The 19,391-nt window shown below is 37.1% G+C and overlaps 1 protein-coding gene and 1 non-coding gene across 3 annotated transcripts in view; one reads left to right on the forward strand and one right to left on the reverse strand.

The window, feature by feature from the left end:
• Positions 1-19,391, reverse strand: part of AFG2A (AFG2 AAA ATPase homolog A) — a 350,747-nt gene that overhangs the window by 27,354 nt on the left and 304,002 nt on the right. The window lies entirely within an intron of this gene.
• On the forward strand, positions 5,642-5,713 carry TRNAC-ACA (transfer RNA cysteine (anticodon ACA)). The gene has a single exon. It is a non-coding gene; the product is annotated as a tRNA-Cys (tRNA).

Genomic DNA, 19,391 nt, shown 5'->3' on the forward strand with positions numbered 1-19,391 from the left:
ACTCTCCCAACAGTGACCTGTTTTGTGGTGGTCTGCTTTATGGCACTGTCTCTAGGAATTCATTGTGGGGAAACAAGCTGCCTTAACCATCCACATGGAAACGATTGAGGCTGGAGGCGAGGGAGAGGCAGAGAGAGGGGGAAGGCTGAGGGTGTAAAACAGGCGGTGGCCTTGAGAGCAGTCTTTTTATTTCTTCTCTCCTTCTTCATTTCCTCCCATGCTGTATCCTTATTATTTTTAGTACACTTAGAGCAGTTTTTAGATTCATGGTAAAACTGAGTGGGAAGTACAGATACCCTTTGCCCCTACATATACATAGCCTCCCCTATAATCAGCATCCCTCACCCAGGGGTATATCTGTTACAATCAATGAACCTGCACCTACACAATATTATCACCCAAAGTTCAGAGTTTACCTCAGGGTTCACTCTTGGCATTGTACATCCCATGGGTTTGGACAAATGTGTAATGACATGTATCTACCATTACGGTATCATACAGACTAGTCTCACTTTCCTAAAAATCCTATGTGCTCTACTTATTCATCCCTTCTAACCCCTGGCAACCAATGATCTTTTTTTACTGCCTCCATAGTTTTTTTGCTTTTTCCAGAACGTGATATAGTTGGAATTACGTAGTGTGTCGCCTTTTTGGATTGGCTCCTTAGTGATATACACTTAAGGTTCCTCCAGGTCTTTTTATGGCTTGATAGTGCATTGTTTTTCAGTGCTGAATAAGAAAGATTCCACTGTGTGGATGCGCTAGTTTATTTATTCACTCACTTACTGAAGGACGTTTTGGCTGTTTCCATGCCTCTGGTAGTCATTCTTCTTTTACTATTACTACAATGACTACATATATGAGAAAACTACCCAGGTCACAGAGCTAGTAAATATCAGACATGGGATTCAAATCCAGGATTGCCTCATTCAAGAGACTGAGGTTTATATTTTCATCTCTGCCATACTTCCAATTTGTGAATATTTTTATATGAATTTATTCCTTCTAGCTGAAGCTTTAAAAAAACTGTCATTTCAATCAGAAGTAATATAAACTCACAGTAAGGGAAAAATTAATAATTTCAGGTTTGTTTACCAGGGTCCTAAATCCAGGGGTTTATTTCAACATCCACAAAATGCCATTTAATAAGAGACATATAGATTAAGACATAACATTTCCCCTTAAAACTTTAGCTCACAACTTCCCCTAATGTGGAAACAACAAATTTCTGGAATGTACAAACTTAAGGAAAAGTATCAGTACCCTAACTCGGCATTTATCACATGCTTTATGTTTTTATACTTTAATAAACAAAAATTAAATGATAAGCCAATTAGGTCAGTTAGCTAAGAATATAAGGATTGCCATAAAACTTTCCTTTCCCTACCAAGTCATTTTTCTGGTTGTAAACAGACTAAAATAATGAACAAAACAAAAACAAAAGAACAGTGGTAGGTCAGGCAGTTTAAAAGACCAAGGCTACCAGAAACTTATGCAAACACTGCTTATAAATGCATCAACATTACCTCCAGAGTTTTCATCCCTTGGTTCTGCAGGCCCCAAAAGTCATTTATCAGAAAAGTAAATGAGTAGACTCAAGGGTAGAAATGGGATATTTCCCACAGTGTGGCTGTTGTTTGTGGTTGTTTCCATTTAACTGGATCACAAGAGAGTGGACAACGGTGGAAATTGAAGGGGGTTAAAAAAAAAAAAAAGACAACCATCCAAGGGTCTGAGGAAAAAGTACTGCAGAGAAAATTAACATAAACATAATTCAATTAAAATAAAAACTGTTTCCAACAGACTTGGATATGAAAGTTAACATACCTGCACAACTCAAGAAGTAAAAGCAAACATGTTCAATTACGCAACCAATGAGTTGTTCTTTTATTCAGACCCATCTAGAAAATTACTCTGTGATTCTTCCTCTTACTGAAAATTATGACCCTCAGGAAACTTGACTTTGACCAAAATGATTCAGATCACAGTGTTGCCAGGACTCTGGTGAGATCAACCAAAGTTCTTCATCCTGGATTCTTGCCTCAAGTTCTTTCATAAAAGAATGACATCCTCTCATTACCAGACAGCCTCTCAAAACACATGGGCTATTCTAGTGGGGAGTCCAATTATCATTTCCAGATTAAATCAGTGCCTAGAGCACTTGAACTAGAGAACTGGGTAACAGGATATGATAGGGTTTAAAAAATGATGTACCCTTTTATATAATTAATTTGAACCTTGCCCAGCCTAGCACTGATCCCAACTTGTTATCATCAAATATCAAAACTCAAACCCAAGGTAAAAGGCAGTGGGAGAAGTCTCTTTATCTCCAGTGATTATCTTGGCAAATGCCTGGGACTCACATAAGTGTTTGTTTTTAATACAGTTAAGATAAAACAGTTTTAGATACTCCAAAAAGTACATATACTACTTCTGTCCAGAGAAGATGGTAGAGTGTTCAGTGTGGTAAACTTTCACAAAAGTAACATTGTATGCATGAAGTCTTTCACTCATCAAACATTTATTAAGAACAAACTACAGGCCAGACACTAACAGTCTTCTTTGATCAATGAATTGATTCTAAGATTCTGAAGCTTTAACACTGGCATTAGAAAGGCATTATTTCTGGCAAATGTAAGTGGTGTTTTCAGATCACTGCAGAAGGGCAACTATTAAAATAATTCAAAAAACTCTTGAAGATGACACTGAGTTACAACTAACATACTATATAGATTAATTCCTTGTGATGCTGAAGATGAAACTAGATTATCAAGCTAGTCAGAAAGTAAGAAAAAGCTAGAGCAGAAGCTTAATAGACACAAATTCCCAGCCACACACACACATTTACTGAATGCAATCAAAACCATCCTAAAGAAACAATGGATATTCAAGGAAATTAAGATTTAAGGGCACCAGCTTTGGAGTACTTGGATTTACCAGTTTTATCTGTGAGATCTTAAAAATACTATTTTAAGCTACAGTTTCTTCCTCTGTAAAATGAGTGTACTATTTTTTTCTCATAGGGGTATTGTATTAAACCAGATAACTTTGTGTCTCATAGGATTATTGTATTAAAAATTAAACAACAAATTATTAGGCTTATTGTATTAAATTAGTTATTACATGACATTATTGCTAGTTGTCTAGCAATATCATAGTAATTGTTCAACAAAACTGCTGCAAACATTTACTAATATCATTAATATATAACCTGATTACTGAGTGTATAATGAAGATATGGCTATGGATTTATCTATCATTTTTTTCCCAGTGCAAATTATTTATAACCTAATTCAAGTGGAAGTCACTGTGAGTGGTTTAGGAGGCTTCTATCTCATACATCCTTATGTTTCTACTTGTGGAAATGTTCACTTTCGGTTGTAATTTGTTTCTAATTCCTAAAATTCCAGCTTTTCCTTGGAATGTCTTCCAGTAAAAAACTGAAGCTGACAAATGGAATTCTGATATGAGACAACTATAAGCAAAGCAACTTGAAATTAATTTTTATAGCCATTTAGCATCCAATGTTGGAGACTGAGGGGAATGCACTGCTAAACAGCAACAGCGTAAAGGAATGAAGAAAGGAAGTTTACAGGTTGGAGACATAGTTGTGTACAACTATTTAATAAGTTTTACAAAGATGTAGCAAAATCCTAAAGATGGATTTTGTGTGGGTCTACTAAATTCACAGAAGTATTTTCATTACATCCATACACATAGAGAATGAATTATCTGTCAACAGCCATCTTTGAAAACAAAAAGCAAAATATTTTCTAGCAGAAAGAAGCTCAACAATGTCACCCTGACTACTGGTATTATCTGAGCATCAAGACTGAGTGATGAAATTTTGCACTGCCTTTGCTGACTGGTTGATAGGAAAGATCATTCTTGCCAACGCCTCCAAGAATCTCACTGTGTACTTCAGTGCATTACTGTTAATGACATTGTGATTCTCAGCATGTGAAACCTTTTCAAAATTACTAAAGGTAAATCATATTCATGCTCCAATGAACAAACTCAAATTAATACCATCTCAGATGACGAAAAAAAAAAAAAAAAAAACCTGAAATATTAAGAATGCCCAGGGCAGAATTTCAACTGTAGGACCAGATGACTTTTCAGTGTAAGTTACACATGGCAAATGAAAAACTTAAATTTACTCAAATGTATGTGCATCATAGAGTTCCCTGGTGAGTCAGACAGTAAAGAATCTGCCTGCCATGTGGGACACCTAGGTTCAATCCCTGGGTTGGGAAGAGCCCCTGGAGATGGGAATGGCAACTCACTCCAGTATTCTTGTCTGGAGAATTCCACAGACAGAGGAGCCTGGCAGGCTACAGTCCATGGGATCACAGAGTCAGACACGACTGAGCGACTAACACACACACACATGTACCACAGTTTCATCAAATGAACAATGAATCTCAAGTACCCAGAGATTTTTGTTCTCAGTAATGGGTAAGCTAGCTGTATGCCAAAGGAGAAAAGGAGGAAACTTAACCCACAGGGATTAGGACATCCTTCAAGCCATGAACCTTTCATGGAGAGCTATATAAAATGAAGCTGACAAGCAAGACACAGTAACTGAGTCTTGCCTGAGTCAAGAGGTAATATTTACAGGGATCCCCCCTGAAACTGTGCACTGCTGTGTTCCTGCTGGCAGGAATTTGCCAGTGCTGTCAACCTTGATAACAAAAGAATCCTCATTAAATTAAACCAAAAGAAGAAAAGTAAAAACGTATGGATATATTTTTTTAACTCTTTCTATAGGCAGAAAACCAGAAGATGATAAAGAACTGAAGAACATGCTCACACTATTCCAACTATTATTTTCTTGCCAAGCTGGGAAGGCACAATTTTCCTTAAATGTATGTTTAAGTAATACTTTGGCCTTGGAAGTAACTCCTTAGTGAGGGACTTCCCCAGAGTGCTAGTCACTCTCCAGCACTGCACTGCAGTAGACTACAAGGATTTCATCAATCATGCTAAACCTGGGTATATCCTATTACCTATGTGCACATAACTCCATGATAAGCTTCTTCACAGGTGTCACAAAAACTATCCTTGGAGAATGAATGAGGGATAAAAATGATGGACTGTTACATTGATTTTCCCATGTACATTACTTTTCATGGTCTTAAAGATGAAAACATCCTGAGTTGAAAAGGTAATCTGTGCATCCGCTTTTTAGGTTGAGCATAAGAAGATAATAATATCTCTAGCTATAATTCAGAGTGCTCTTCTAATTGTACTTTGATCAAGCTTCAGGTTAAAATAATTTGCTTGCCAAGACACACTGTTGCTCAGGGTTTTAATTCTCAAAATTACAGGTAGGGATATAAAAGGTAGAGTTTTTAAAAAACATTATTTTCCTCTTTTAAGTTCAAACTATGTTTTTTGCATTATTTTATTGACGAACTCCAAACAAATAGGTGAATGGGAAAGCAACATGAACCTAAATTCTTTGATGTACAAAGCACACAAGATTTATAGCTATTTCTTCATTATATTTCTAAGCTTTACAAATAAATATTAAACATTAACTCATTTCATAAAAAGTTTCATTAGGGAATACCCTTCCCCTAGAAAGTATACAGCTAATAAAGGCAATCAAGTTGGCATTTTTAATATTCACCAATGTTCCCTGGTGGCTCAGATGGTAAAGCATCTGTCTACAATGCAGGAGACCCAGGTTCGAGCCCTGGGTTGGGAAGATCCCCTGGAGAAGGAAATGCAACCCACTCCAGGACTTTTGCCTGGAAAATCCCATGGACAGAGGAACCTGGTAGACTAGAGTCCACGGGGTTGCAAAGAGCTGGACACGACTGAGCGACTTCACTCACTAATGATAAATCACTTTTCAAACTGAGGTTATTGCCAGGCTCTACTATTTTGTGTTTTACATTTTTAAGGTAAACAGGCAGGTTCCATTCCAATGTGAAAGACATAATGACTACACTATGCAAAAACTCAAATTCTCATAGCATTCAGTTATCTGTTTTTATTCTTTAACTTCATCTTTTAGCTTTATTTACCAGAGAAGATCGTATCTCAGAAGCTATTTAAAACTATAAATCTGTCAATGGTTTCTTTTATAGGGGTGACATGGGAAAAAGAAAGGACAGTATTAAGAGGGACAAGGGATGTTGTACAAGGAGTACTTGAACTGCAGGCTCCCCTCCCCTAATACAGTGATATTTGGATGGTCAATGTTTGCCTCAGCTCATGTGTACAAGGGAAAAGAAATATAAGTTACTAATTTTAAACTTAAAAATGTCAGGAATGTAAAAACTGGAAGTTCCAACTTTTATTTGAAACTGGAGCAAAGACATTTCATTAAAAACAGGACTGTTATAATCAGATAGGTGCAAACTTGTCAAGATGGAATTTCAGTGTGCATTTCACACACACAGAGGTACAAAACCTTACAACCATGTTCTGCTTCTTGAGTTCAAGAAAATAATAAGTACTCAGGTTATAATTCTGAGAAACAAGAATGAAATAAGCCATGTGTTCAGTAGCTTTCTTAGTTAGTGAAACAGTTTTTAAAGCACTCTGCAGTCTCCAAGGTGACTCTGAGATCACAGCAGGAAAAGGAGGGAAAGGTATGTAGGTGGGACAGGCCCCAACCAAAGCAGTTCATTCTTATCTTAATGGTCTTCCTACATGGAGCCTCCCTGGTTGGCTCAGTGGTAAAGAATCTGCCTGCCAGTGGGTTTGATCTATGGGTCGGGAAGATCCCCAGCAGGGAGGAGTTGGTGGCAACCCACTCTAGTATTCTTGCCTGGAGAATCCCATGGACAGAGGAACCTGGTGGGCTACACAGTCCATGGGGTTTCAAAGAGTCGGACATGACTGCATGACTAAACAACGAACAAAACTTTCTACAAAAAGTTTTGTCTGAGGGAGAGAACAAGTTTCGGCTACTAAAATCTTTCAGAAACTACTCTTCTTTAGTTTCAAAAATGATAGAAAAGATTAACACTGAATTCTAAAATAAAGCTTCCATGGAGAAACACAGCTCTGGATTGGAATGAAGAGATGGAAAGAACATGATAATTTTTTTAGACAATATTTTGCTCTTATAATTTCTAAGAGTAACTGATGTAATCGTCACCTCCTAGTCTTCCTTATTATTCATTCTCAATTGAAAAGCAAGTCAGACAAATAGTGGCAATCTGAAAAGAATGACTTTTCCTTATCAGCTTACACGGAGAAGCTTAAAAACGTTTTTACTGGTTGAGCTTCCAAAGTGATCCAAAGTATTTATCATAGCCACACTGGAGGAATGAGAATCTATCAGAAACTATTACAAGAAAGATAAGAAAGTAAAATCTGCTAGAGCTTTATTATGCTACATATGTTAAGGTATTTTTGACAACTTTTCCCATCATCACCAAATGCTAGGTTGAGGAACCCGTTTTAACTTAAAGTTACCAAAATTACTGGCTTATGTGGATTCGAACTCATAAGTCAAGATTCTTAAAACCAAGTACAGCTAGTTTTACTAATTCGCTCTCCACAAAGCTTAAACAAACAAAAAAACCAAAAAATCTAGATAAGAACAGAAAATGTGCAAGGTGTTATGAGATACATTTGTTGTTGTTTAGTTGCTAAGTCATGTCTGACTCTTTGCAACCCCATGGACTGTAACTTGTCAGCCTCCTCTGTCCGTAGGATTTCCTGTGCATGAATACAGGAGTGTGATGCCACTTCCTCCTTCAAGAGATCTTCCCAACCCAGGATTGAACCTGGGTCTCCTGCATTGGCAGGTGGATTCTTTACTGTGACCACCAGGGAAGCCCGTGGGATACAGAGTGAAGGTATCTAATCTGAGCTAGAAGTGTTAGAAATGACTTTCTGGAAGAAGTTATTTCTAAGCTGAGTGGGTGGGTACAAAAGATTCGAACTAAGATTAATAGTTCTTCGAAGCTTCAGGTATTCTGTAAAATGTTCCTAAATATGTTTGTTTTCCCACTCAATAAGAAATGTGTGCTAAGTCACTTCAATTGTGTCTGACTCTGCAATCCTATGGATTGTAGCCCATGGACTGACAGGCAAGGATACTGGAGTGGGTTGCCATGCCCTCCTCCGGGGGATCTCCCCAACCCAGGGATCAAACCGGAGTCTCTTATGCCTCCTGCATTGGCAGGCAGGTTCTTTACCACTAGCGCCACCTGGGAAGTCCTTCCCCATTTTATGGGTAGAGACAATGTAGCCTTTAAAACAAGGGAGACAATAGCAGCTCTGCAGCTGATAGAGAGCAGGAAAAGCAAAGCGTAGTGCTTTAAAGACAAGGTATTACACAGGAAGTTAAACTGGTAGCAGGTGAAACTTCAATCTTTAATATGCTAGAAGACTGTTGTTAATAAGGTCAGCAAATGAAGTCCATGGGTCTCCTCAGAGAAATAAGAAACTGAACAGTCCTAAGCAAAAACAAGCCTGTCTCCCAGGTTAAAAAAAAACATTATTTCCAGAGTTTTGCTTAACCTCACCATTCCTCAAACAAAGCTTCCAAATTACTCATTAAAAAAAACATAGGAAGATGAATCTAGACCATAAGTTACATCCTGTTCTATTATAACTTCTTTTTGGCATGTTAGTTTTTTAACATAAGCAACAGAACCCTGGCAAAGAAACATATCCATTTCTGGTCTGGCCTTTGCTCATCCCTTACAGTGCTCGATACCAGTAAAATAACTGTGATTTTATACTATAAAAAGGAAAGCAAGAGGGAAGTTGAGCAAGATGACAACAAAGAAGTTTTCTGAACTTCTCTCTTCCCACGTACACACTGAATGCACAAGGAGCAATCACTTATGAAATAAATCCATAAATAAGCTGAGAGACTTGTATACACAGACTGAATGAGAAAATACCCACATTGAAATGGGTAGGAAAGGCTGAGATGCACTCATCATAAACCCCACTCCTGGCCCAGAGCCATAAAATCTGAAGAGAACTCCAAATTCTCAGCTTCTCCCTGAGAAGCAAGGGTTTGGACTGAACATCTAAGGCCTCAACTTTTAAGACTTCCACCTGGCTTGCGTTGGTGTTCATAAGACCCAGACGATTACAGCTAACGAAGAAGCAATGCTTCACTGGTGCATAAGTAACCACTGTAGTTATCCCTTCCTCCCACTCCCCAGGACTCAGTACAGGGATACAATAACAACACCTATCTCTCCCAGTCCTTCTCTGAAAGAGGTCTAAATGCCTACTTTATAAACTGCTGCCCAAGGGTCCAGCTTGTACTTGTAGCATACATATAGGAGCTGGCTGCAATTCTTCACCGAGGCCTACAAGCACTTCTCCCACCTTCTTTTTGGCCAGTTCAAACAATGAAATTAAGTTGCCAGTATCTCCCTGGAAGGAGTTTGTATACACATCTGGCGCTCTGGCTTTGAATGATCAGAAAGAGAAATTAATAAAACATCCCAATTATAATGGTATCAAAAAGAATGAAATACTTAGGAATAAATTTAACCAAGGAGGTAAAAGATCTGAACACTGAAAACAACAAGGCATTGATGAAAGAAACTGAAGAACACACAAATAAAGATACACTGTGTTTATATCTTTTTAAAGAATATAAACTGGAAGAATTAGTATTGTTAAAATGTCCTTATATCCAAAGTAATCTACAGATTCAATTCCCACCAAAATTCCAGTGAAATCTTTCACAGAAATAAAAGAAACAACCTAATATTTGTATGGAAACACAAAAGTCTCTGAATAGTCAAAACAATCTTGAGAAAGAAGAACAAAGCTAGAGGCATCATACATCCTGATTTTGAATTATATTACAAAGCTAAGGTGATCAAAACAGTATTCTGGCATAAAAATAGACATATAGATCAATGGGACAGAATAGAGAGCCCAGAAATAAACTCATGCATATTTGGTCAATTAATTTTCATAAAGCAGTGAAAAATATACAATCAGGAAATGATAGCTTCTTCAACAAATGGTGCTGGGAAAATTGAATATCCTCATGCAAAAGAATGAAATTGGACTCATATCCTATACCACATAAAAAAACCAACCTGAAATGGATTAAATGTAACCTGAAACTATAAAACTCTTAGAAGAAAATACAGGAGGTAAGCTCTTTTGATAATGGTTTTGGCAATACTGCTTTGGATTTGGCACTAAAAGCAAAAGCAACAAAAGCAAAAATAAACAAGTAAGATTACATCAAACTAAAAAGCTACTACACAGCAAGGAAACCATCAACATGTGAAAAGGCAACCTACTAAATGGGAGAAAATATTTGCAAATTATATATCCAAAAAGGGGTCAATATCTAACATATAGAAATATAGAAGGTATTGATACAACTCAACATCAAAAAAACAAATGGGAAAAGGCCAGTTATTTTTTTCCAAGTGGCATACATACAAATGGCCAACATAAAAAGGTGCTCTACATGACTAATTATCAGGGAAACACAAATCAAAACCATAGTTAGTTATTGCTTCACACCTGTTAGGATGGCTATTATCAAAAACAGAAGAGGTGATAAATGCTATTAAGGATATGGAAATAAGTTCTTGTACCATTGTTGATGGGAATGTAAACTAATAAAGCCACTATGGAAAACAGTACAGAGGCTACTTTAGAAAAAGTTATAAACAAAATTATTATATGATCCAGCAATCCCAATTCTGGGTACATATACAAAATAAATGAAAGCATTATCTTGAAGGGACCCCTATACTCCTAGGTTCAGTGGAGCATTAATCACAACAGCCAAGATATGGAAACAACCTAAGTGTCTGTCTCTGGATGACAGGATAAGAAATGTGATGTATGTATATATATAACTATGTAAATATTTATAAATACACATAAAATGGAATATTATTCAGTCTTTAGAAAGAAGAAAATCCTATCATTTGTGACACAAACATGGATAGTATTATGACAACTGAAGATGGAGAAAGACAAAATATTTCATGGTATCACTTATAATGTGAAGTCTAAAAACTTATAATGGCAGAAAGTGAAGAGGAACTAAAGAGCCTCTTGATAAGGGTGAAAGATGAGAGTGACAAAGCTGGCTTGAAACTCAACAGTCAAAAAACTAAGATCATGGTATCTGGTCCTATCACTTTATGACAAGAAGGGGAAAAAGGGGAAGCAGTGAGAGATCTTATTTTCTTGGGCTTCAAAATGACTGCAGACAGTGATTGCAGCCATTAAATTAAAAGATGCTTGCTCCTTGGAAGGAAAGCTATGACAAACCTAGACAGCATATTAAAAAGCAGAGACATCACTTTGCCGACAAAGGTCCATCTAGTCAAAGCTATGGTTTTTCCAGTAGTCATGTGTGGATGTGAGAGTTGGACCAATGTGTGTTAGTTGCTCAGTTGTGTCACTCAGAAGGCTGAGTGTCAAAACATTGATGCTTTTGAACTTCGGTGGAGAAGACTCTTGAGAGTCCCTTGGACATCAAAGAGATCAAACCAGTCAGTCCTAAAGGAAATCAATCTTGAATAGTGACTGGAAGGACTGATACTGAAGCTCCAATACTTTGGCCACTTGATGTGAAGAGCTGATTCAATGGAACAGACCCTGATGCTGAGAAAGACTGAAGGCAAAAGTTGAGAAGAGGATAGTAGAGGATGAGACGCTTAGATAGCATCACTGACTGAACTGGCATGAATCTGAGCAAACTCCAGGAGATAGAGGAAGACAGAAGAGCATGGTATGCTGCAGTCCATGGGGTTGTGTAAGAGTTGGACATGACTTAGTGACTGAACAAGAACAACAACAAAAATATATAAATAAATAAAAGGTAAATCAAACTCACAGAAGAGAAAAATGGTTGCCAGAGGCTGGGGGGTTGGGGAAACCAGGAGATGTTGTAAAAAGGTACAAACTTTCAGTAATAAGATGAATAAAAGGTCTGAAGATTTAATGTGTAATATGGTAACCAAAGTTGATCATACTGTGCTGTGTAGCTGAAATTTGCTGAGTAGAAGCTAAACTTTCTCTCTCTTTCACACATACATACACATAATACATGAGGTGATGGTTGTATTCACTTGATGGAGGAAATCTATTCATAATGTTTATCAAACCACCATATTGGATACTTTAAATATCCTACAGTTTATTTGTCAATTTGGAGACGGTAATGGCAACCCACTCCAGTATTCCTGCCTGGAGAATTCCATGGATAGAGGAGCCTGGTAGGCTACAGTCTGTGGGGTTGCAAACAGTCGGACACAACTGAGCAACTAACACACATTTGTCAATTACATTTCAATAAAGCAAGAGGGAAGAAAGAGGAAAGCAGGAGAGCAGGAGTAAAAAGCAAAGGTGAATGCTTCTCACCTCTACTAAACTCCAAATGATAGCCTGTTATTGCCACCCAAATATAACTGTGTATTGGGTTCTCCTGCCAAGATGTCATTCTCTAAAGCTGTGGTGATATGTAGAGTACACCCATTCTATGGGCCTTTTAAACAGTGTAATAAACGGCTCCAGTTTGCTGTATGATTCCCATAAGGTAGTTTTGTTAATTGTGGAAAACTGCATGATATGAAAAATAACTTAGTTTCAGCAAAGGTTGAAGTTCTAATTTCTATGATCTGTGTATGAGCTTGGTGTGTAGGTGAACATATATACATACATGTCCCGTGGCAACAGAAAAATCCACAAAATACAGGTAAAGCTAAGCCAACATAAAAAGAAAAATTATACTAGATTGCTCTGTATTATTTTACTACAGTATCTTATTCTGATATTATTAAAATTGTGCCATTAAAGAGAGATTACTGAATATATAAATTCTGTCACCTTACTGCCAGTGTGTGATGTGACAAGGTTCTTGAATCAGACAGAACTTTAAAAGTGTGAAAACTTCTTTCTATAATGTACTTTGTCATTTAAAAGGTCCCTCCCCTCATCCATCACCTCCCAGCACAGTTATCCTGTGTTTTAAAGCATTGCCATATAGTATGGCCATTGTGTGGTGTGTCATCTACATATAAAATACTGCATGTGCCCAAGTTAAAAATGCTCCTGTTGAGTAGTGAATCCCAATTTTGAGGAGAATGTTTTTCTATTCATACAGGTGGAAACATCTAATTCAAATACAGCAGCATAATGTTCAAAAGAGAATGTTTTTCTTGATGGCTAACAGTTCTTGGAGGGAATAATTCTCCCTTGTCATTATAAGTTATAAATCATCACAATTATGGGGACAAAAAGTATTGCACAAATATGGCTGTTTTTACCTATAAACATTTACAAAACATAACATGATTCCAAATAGGTATCTTTTTCTTACAGAAAGAATACATTTAATATCCTATTAAAGAAAGAAAAACAGATATGAATTTATTAAAATAAAAACTTTCTGCTCTATGAAATTTTAGATTAGAGTGAAAAGATAAGCCACAAATTAAGAAAAACTCTTTAGACAACACAAATCTGATAAAGTAAGGATATCCAAAATATATAGAGAACTTTCAAAATCCAAAAAAGAGAAAACAATCCAATTAAAAGTGGGCAAAATATTTGATTAGATAACTCACCAAAGAAGTTATATAGATGGCAAATAAGGAAATGATGTTAAATATAATATATCATTAGGGAACTGCAAATTAACAATGAGCTATCACTATGCATGTATCTGAATGGCTAAAATCTAAGACATTGACAACATCAAAAGCTGATGAGGATATGGAACAACAAGAAACTTGTTGGGACTGCAACATGGTACAGCCACAGTGGAGATAGCTTGTCAGTTTCTTATAAAACTGAACGTAGTCTTACTCTATGATCCAGCAATCACCCTCCTGAGTATTTACCACAAAGAGATGAAATCTTAAGTCCATAAATAAAACTTTCACATAAATATCTATAAAAAGCTTTAATCAATCTTGTAAGCATGCAAGATGTCCTTCAGTAGGTAAACAGATAAACTGGTACAGGAAGACAATGGAATATTATTCTACAATAAAAAGAAATGAGCTACCAAGCTACAGAAAGACATGAGGAACTTTAAATGCAAATTGCTATTTTAAAGACGATTCCATCTATACTGCATTCTGGAAAAGGCAAAACTAAGAAGACAGTAAAAACATCAAGGGTTTGGAGTTAGGGAGGAAGGGTGAATAAGTGGAGCACATGGGATTTTTAGTGCAATGAAACCATTCTATATGATATATCATTAGATATTTGTCAAATGTCATATGCAAGTGTCATTATATATTTGTCAAAATCCATAGAAAGTACATCACCAAGAGTGAAATATAAATTATGGACTTTAGTTAATAATCATAAATCAATAATGGCTCAATAATTTTAATAAATGTATCATAATAATGAAAGATGATAATAGGGGAAATGGGAGAAGGAGGTGAGAAAGTGAATGGATCCTCTATGTTTTCCACTTATTTTTCTGTAAGCCTAAAACTGCTCAGAAAATAAAATTTATTAATAAAAATATATAATTTAAAATGTCACATAAGAGATAATTTTAGTTATTAAAAGAATATCTTTTAGCAATGTAGAAGAAATAATCTTAATTTCTCTAGTGAGATAGATGTTTAAAAATATGACTCCTAAATGTTAACTTTCAAGTTATAGACATGCATCCCTGAAAAAAAAAAAAAGAATTTTGGTCCTTTGTTAATAGAAAATGGTACTTTTCAGATTTTATATACAAATACTAGAAAAATATGGTCTTAAGCATGTATGTCCTAGTTTTAGGGGTCATGTTTAAGAATTAGTGACCAAATATTTATAAATAGTTTTCTTTGGAAATTCTTTACCGGGTGCCTTCTAATACATCTCCAAAAATTTTATATAAAAATGTCTAATGAAGAAAAGCTTCTTAGAAGGGGCAGAAATTAGTTATGACTTTTATTCTTTAACGCAGTTGTCTTTTTGAGCTTGTGGAGGAAATTCCCAGTTTTTTTATATTTTTAACAATGAATTTCCTCTTAAATTTGGAACTTAAACCAAAATTCTTTTAGAAACTAATCCCTCTTATCAAACAAAATTCTACAGATTAAGTGGAGCTGCTCCCCTCAATGCAGTCCAGATGAGGGGTCCTAGGATTTTTCTTCCTGTTTGCTCCTATGCCCTGGCCATGGGACCACCAAGAGAAACCCTGGTGCTTTTAGAGTCAGCTTCAAACTAGTCTTTAAAATATAAATATTTTCCAATTATAAAATCACTTACTATTGAATTTTCTATTACTATTACCTATCTTTTAGTTTCTACCCCAAAGTCCCTCATGCTAATAAGGCTTAGTAAAACTTGGATGCAATCTCAAAAACAACAGAATGATTTCTGTTCATTTTCAAGGCAAACCATTCAATATCACGGTAATCCAAGTCTATGCCCCGACCAATAAATGCTGAAGAAGCTGAAGTTGGACGGTTGTATGAAGACCTACAAGACCTTCTAGAACTAACACCCAAAAAAGATGCCCTTTTCATTACAGGGGACTCGAATGCAAAAGCAGGAAGTCAAGAAATAACTGGAGTAACAGGCAAATTTGGCCTTGGAGTACAGAATTAAGCAGGGCAAAGGCTAACAGACTTCTGCCAAGAGAATGGGCTCACTGGTCAGAGCAAACACCTTCTTCCAACAACACAAGAGAAGACTCTACACATGGACTTCACCAGATGGTCAAAACCAAAATCAGATTGATTATATTTTCTGCAGCAAAAGATGGAGAAGCTCTATACAGTCAGCAAAAACAAGACCAGGAGCTGACTGTAGCTTAGATCATGAACTTCTCATTGGCAAATTCAGATTTAAATTCAAGAAAGTAGGGAAAACCAATAGACCATTCAGATATGACCTGAATCAAATCCATTACGATTATACAGTAGAAGTGAGAAATAGATTTAAGGGACTAGATCTGATAGACAGAGTGCCTGATGAACTATGGACAGAAGTTCATGACACTGTACAGGAGAAAGGGATCAAGACCATCTCAAAGAAAAAGAAATGCAAGAAAGAAAAATGGCTGTCTGAGGAGGCCTTACAAATAGCTATGAAAAGAAGGGAAGCAAAAAGCAAAGGAGAAAAGGAAAGACATACCCATCTGAATGCAGAGTTCCAAAGAATAGCAAGGGGAGATAAGAAAGCCTTCCTCAGTGATCAGTGCAAAGAAATAGAGGAAAACAATAGAATGGGAAAGACTAGAGATCTTTTTCCAAGGGAACATTTCACATAAAGGGCTCAATAAAGGATAGAAATGGTATGGATCTAACAGAAGCAAAAGATATTAAGAACAGGTGGCAAGAATACACACAAGAACTATACAAAAAAGATCTTCATGACCCAGATAATCACGATGGTGTGATCACTCACCTAGAGCCAGACATCCTGGAATGCAAAGTCAAGTGGGCCTTAGGAAGAATCACCATGAACAAAGCTAGAGGAGGTGATGGAATTCCAGTTGAGCCATTTCAAATCCTGAAGATGATGGTGTGAAAGTGCTGCACTCAATATGCCAGCAAATTTGAAAAACTCAGCAGTGGCCACAGGACTGGAAAAAATCAGTATTCATTCCAATCCCAAAGAAAGGCAATACCAAAGAATGCTCAAACTACCACACAATTGCACTCATCTCACACACTAGTAAAGTAATGCTCAAAATTCTCCAAGCCAGGCTTCAGCAATATGTGAACCGTGAACTCCCTGATGTTCAAGCTGGTTTTAGAAAAGGCAGAGGAACCAGAGATCAAATTGCCAACATATGCTGAATCATCAAAAAAGCAAGAGAGTTCCAGAAAAACATCTACTTCTGCTTTACTGACTATGCCAAAGGCTTTGACTGTGTGGGTCACAACAAACTGTGAAAAATTCTGAAAGAGATGGGAATACCAGACCACCTGACCTGCCTCCTGAGAAATCTGTATGCAGGTCAGGAAGCAACAGTTAGAACTGGACATGGAACAACAGACTGGTTCCAAATAGGAAAAGGAGTATGTCAAGGCTGTATATTGTCACCCTGCTTATTTAACTTATATGTAGAGTACATCATGAGAAACCCTGGCCTAGATGAAGCACAAGCTGGAATCCAGATTGCTGGGAGGAATATCAATAACCTCAGATACACAGATGACACCACCCTTATGGCAGAAAGTGAAGAACTAAAGAGCCTCTTAATGAAAGTGAAAGAGGAGAGCGAAAAAGTTGGCTTAAAGCTCAACATTCAGGAAATTAAGATCATGGCATCTGGTCCCATCACTTCATGGGAAATAGATGGGGAAACAGTGGAAACAGTGTCAGACTTCATTTTTTTGGGCTCCAAAATCACTGCAGATAGAGTTTGCAGCCATGAAATTAAAAGCAGCTTACTCCTTGGAAGGAAAGTTATGACCAACCTAGATAGCATATTCAAAAGCAGAGACATTACTTTGCCAACAAAGGTCCATCTAGTTTTTCCAGTGGTCATGTATGGATGTGAGAGTTCGACTATAGAGAAAGGTGAGTGCCAAAGATTTGATGCTTTTGAACTGTGGTGTTGGAGAAAACACTTGAGAGTCCCTTGGACTGCAAGAAGATCCAACCAGTCCATCCTGAAGGAAATCAGTCCTGAATATTCACTAGAACGACTGATGCTGAAGCTGAAACTCCAATATTTTGGCCACCTGATGCACAGAACTGGCTCATTGGAAAAGACCCTGATGCTGGGAAAGATTGAAGGTGGGACAAGAAAGGGACGACAGAGGATGAGAGGGTTAGACGGCATCACTGACTCAATGGACATGAGTTTGAGTAAGCTCTAGGAGTTGGTGATGGACAAGGAAGCCTCGAGTGCTGCAGTTCATGGGGTCACAGAGTTGGACACGACTGAGCAACTGAACTGAACTGTAAGTGTAAAGAACAAGAAAAGCTATAGGGAACATACTAGAATACTTCTAAATTCTTTTCTATTTATTTTAAAAAATATAATCCCAAAATGCACCAATTAAGAAATTAATTTGAGAGAGTAAAATTTAAAAAAAATGCAGATACTTCTGTGAATGTTCTTGATTATTTAACATTATGTAGTGAACTGATTTAATTAGATTGCTTTTCAACCAGACAACTGACAGAGACTGTCAAAAACAGAACTCAGAAAAGTAGGTCTGGAGGATGTTAGGTGTCGGGCAAGGAACTTGGAAGATGAAGGGTGAAAAGTTATACAAACAGAAAAAGTGAAGACAAACCTTCTCGAATCTAATTTGCATAGGACTGGCTTTGTGCCAAGGGGAAAAAAAAATCTCCCCCGTTCCTTTGGTTGGCTCTAATAGTTCATGTCCTTCTTTTTCCAGGAACTAAAATTTATACCCACTCCTGTTAGGTTACTTATACTGTGTTGTACTACATTTCAGGGAACTAGCTTGGAAACTATTCACCAATGGAAGCATTGCTTTGAGAAATAAATGTTACTTTGAATCCTTAAGAGGCAACTCAGAGTTAACTTTGTATAAACTAGGAATTGCCTATACTAACCCTATTCTCAAAGATAATTCAGGATGAAATTAATGACTATTAACTAAGAGAAATCATCTTTATTAGTCAGAAAAAAAGAAATAAAAAATATAACATGACCTGTTCTTTAATAATGTGAGGTGTAATGGACTCTGTGTTAGTCTGCTTGGGCTGCCATAGAAAATACCACAGAGTGGATGGCCAAAGCGCTAGAAGTTTATTTTCTCACAGCTGGAAATCTAAGATTGAGTGTCATCAGGGTCAATTTTTGGTGAAGGCTCCCTTCCTACCTGTAGACATCCAAAAGTATCATAGTAACCTAGGTCATGTATGACCTTTCCCCTGTACATTCAGGAGGCTTTATTAGACCCCACTCCAATAATCTTGCCTGGAAAATCCCATGGACAGAGGAGCCTGGTAGGCTGCAGTCCATGGGGTCGCTAAGAGTCGGACATGACTGAGCCACTTCACTTTCACTTTTCACTTTCATGCACTGGAGAAGGAAATGGCAACCAACTGTAGTGTTCTTCCCTGGAGAATCCCAGGGACGGGGGGAGCCTGGTGGGCTGCTGTCTGTGGGGTCGCACAGAGTCGGACACAACTGAAGTGACTTAGCAGCAACCATCACTTTATTTAATCCTAGTTCCCTCCTTTCCTTATATGCTTTATCTCCAAATATTATTGCATTGGGGGTTAGAGCTTCAACATATGAATTTTTCAGGGACAGATTTTGGTTCATAGCCACTCTTTAAAAAATTATAAGCAATTATGATCATGAAAAAGAGAAAAGAAAACTTCAAACTTATTAGGCACTAAGATCTCTGCCTCTCTTTTATCAGCCTGTGGTTCTCTCTGTGAAGCACATAAAATGGGAGAAATACTCTCTTTAATATTTTATATTTTGCCTATTATATGACTTTCAGAATGAATCACAT

This window comes from Capricornis sumatraensis, chromosome 17 (assembly GCF_032405125.1).
Source record: "Capricornis sumatraensis isolate serow.1 chromosome 17, serow.2, whole genome shotgun sequence".
In the NCBI taxonomy this organism is placed as follows: Eukaryota; Metazoa; Chordata; class Mammalia; order Artiodactyla; family Bovidae; genus Capricornis; species Capricornis sumatraensis.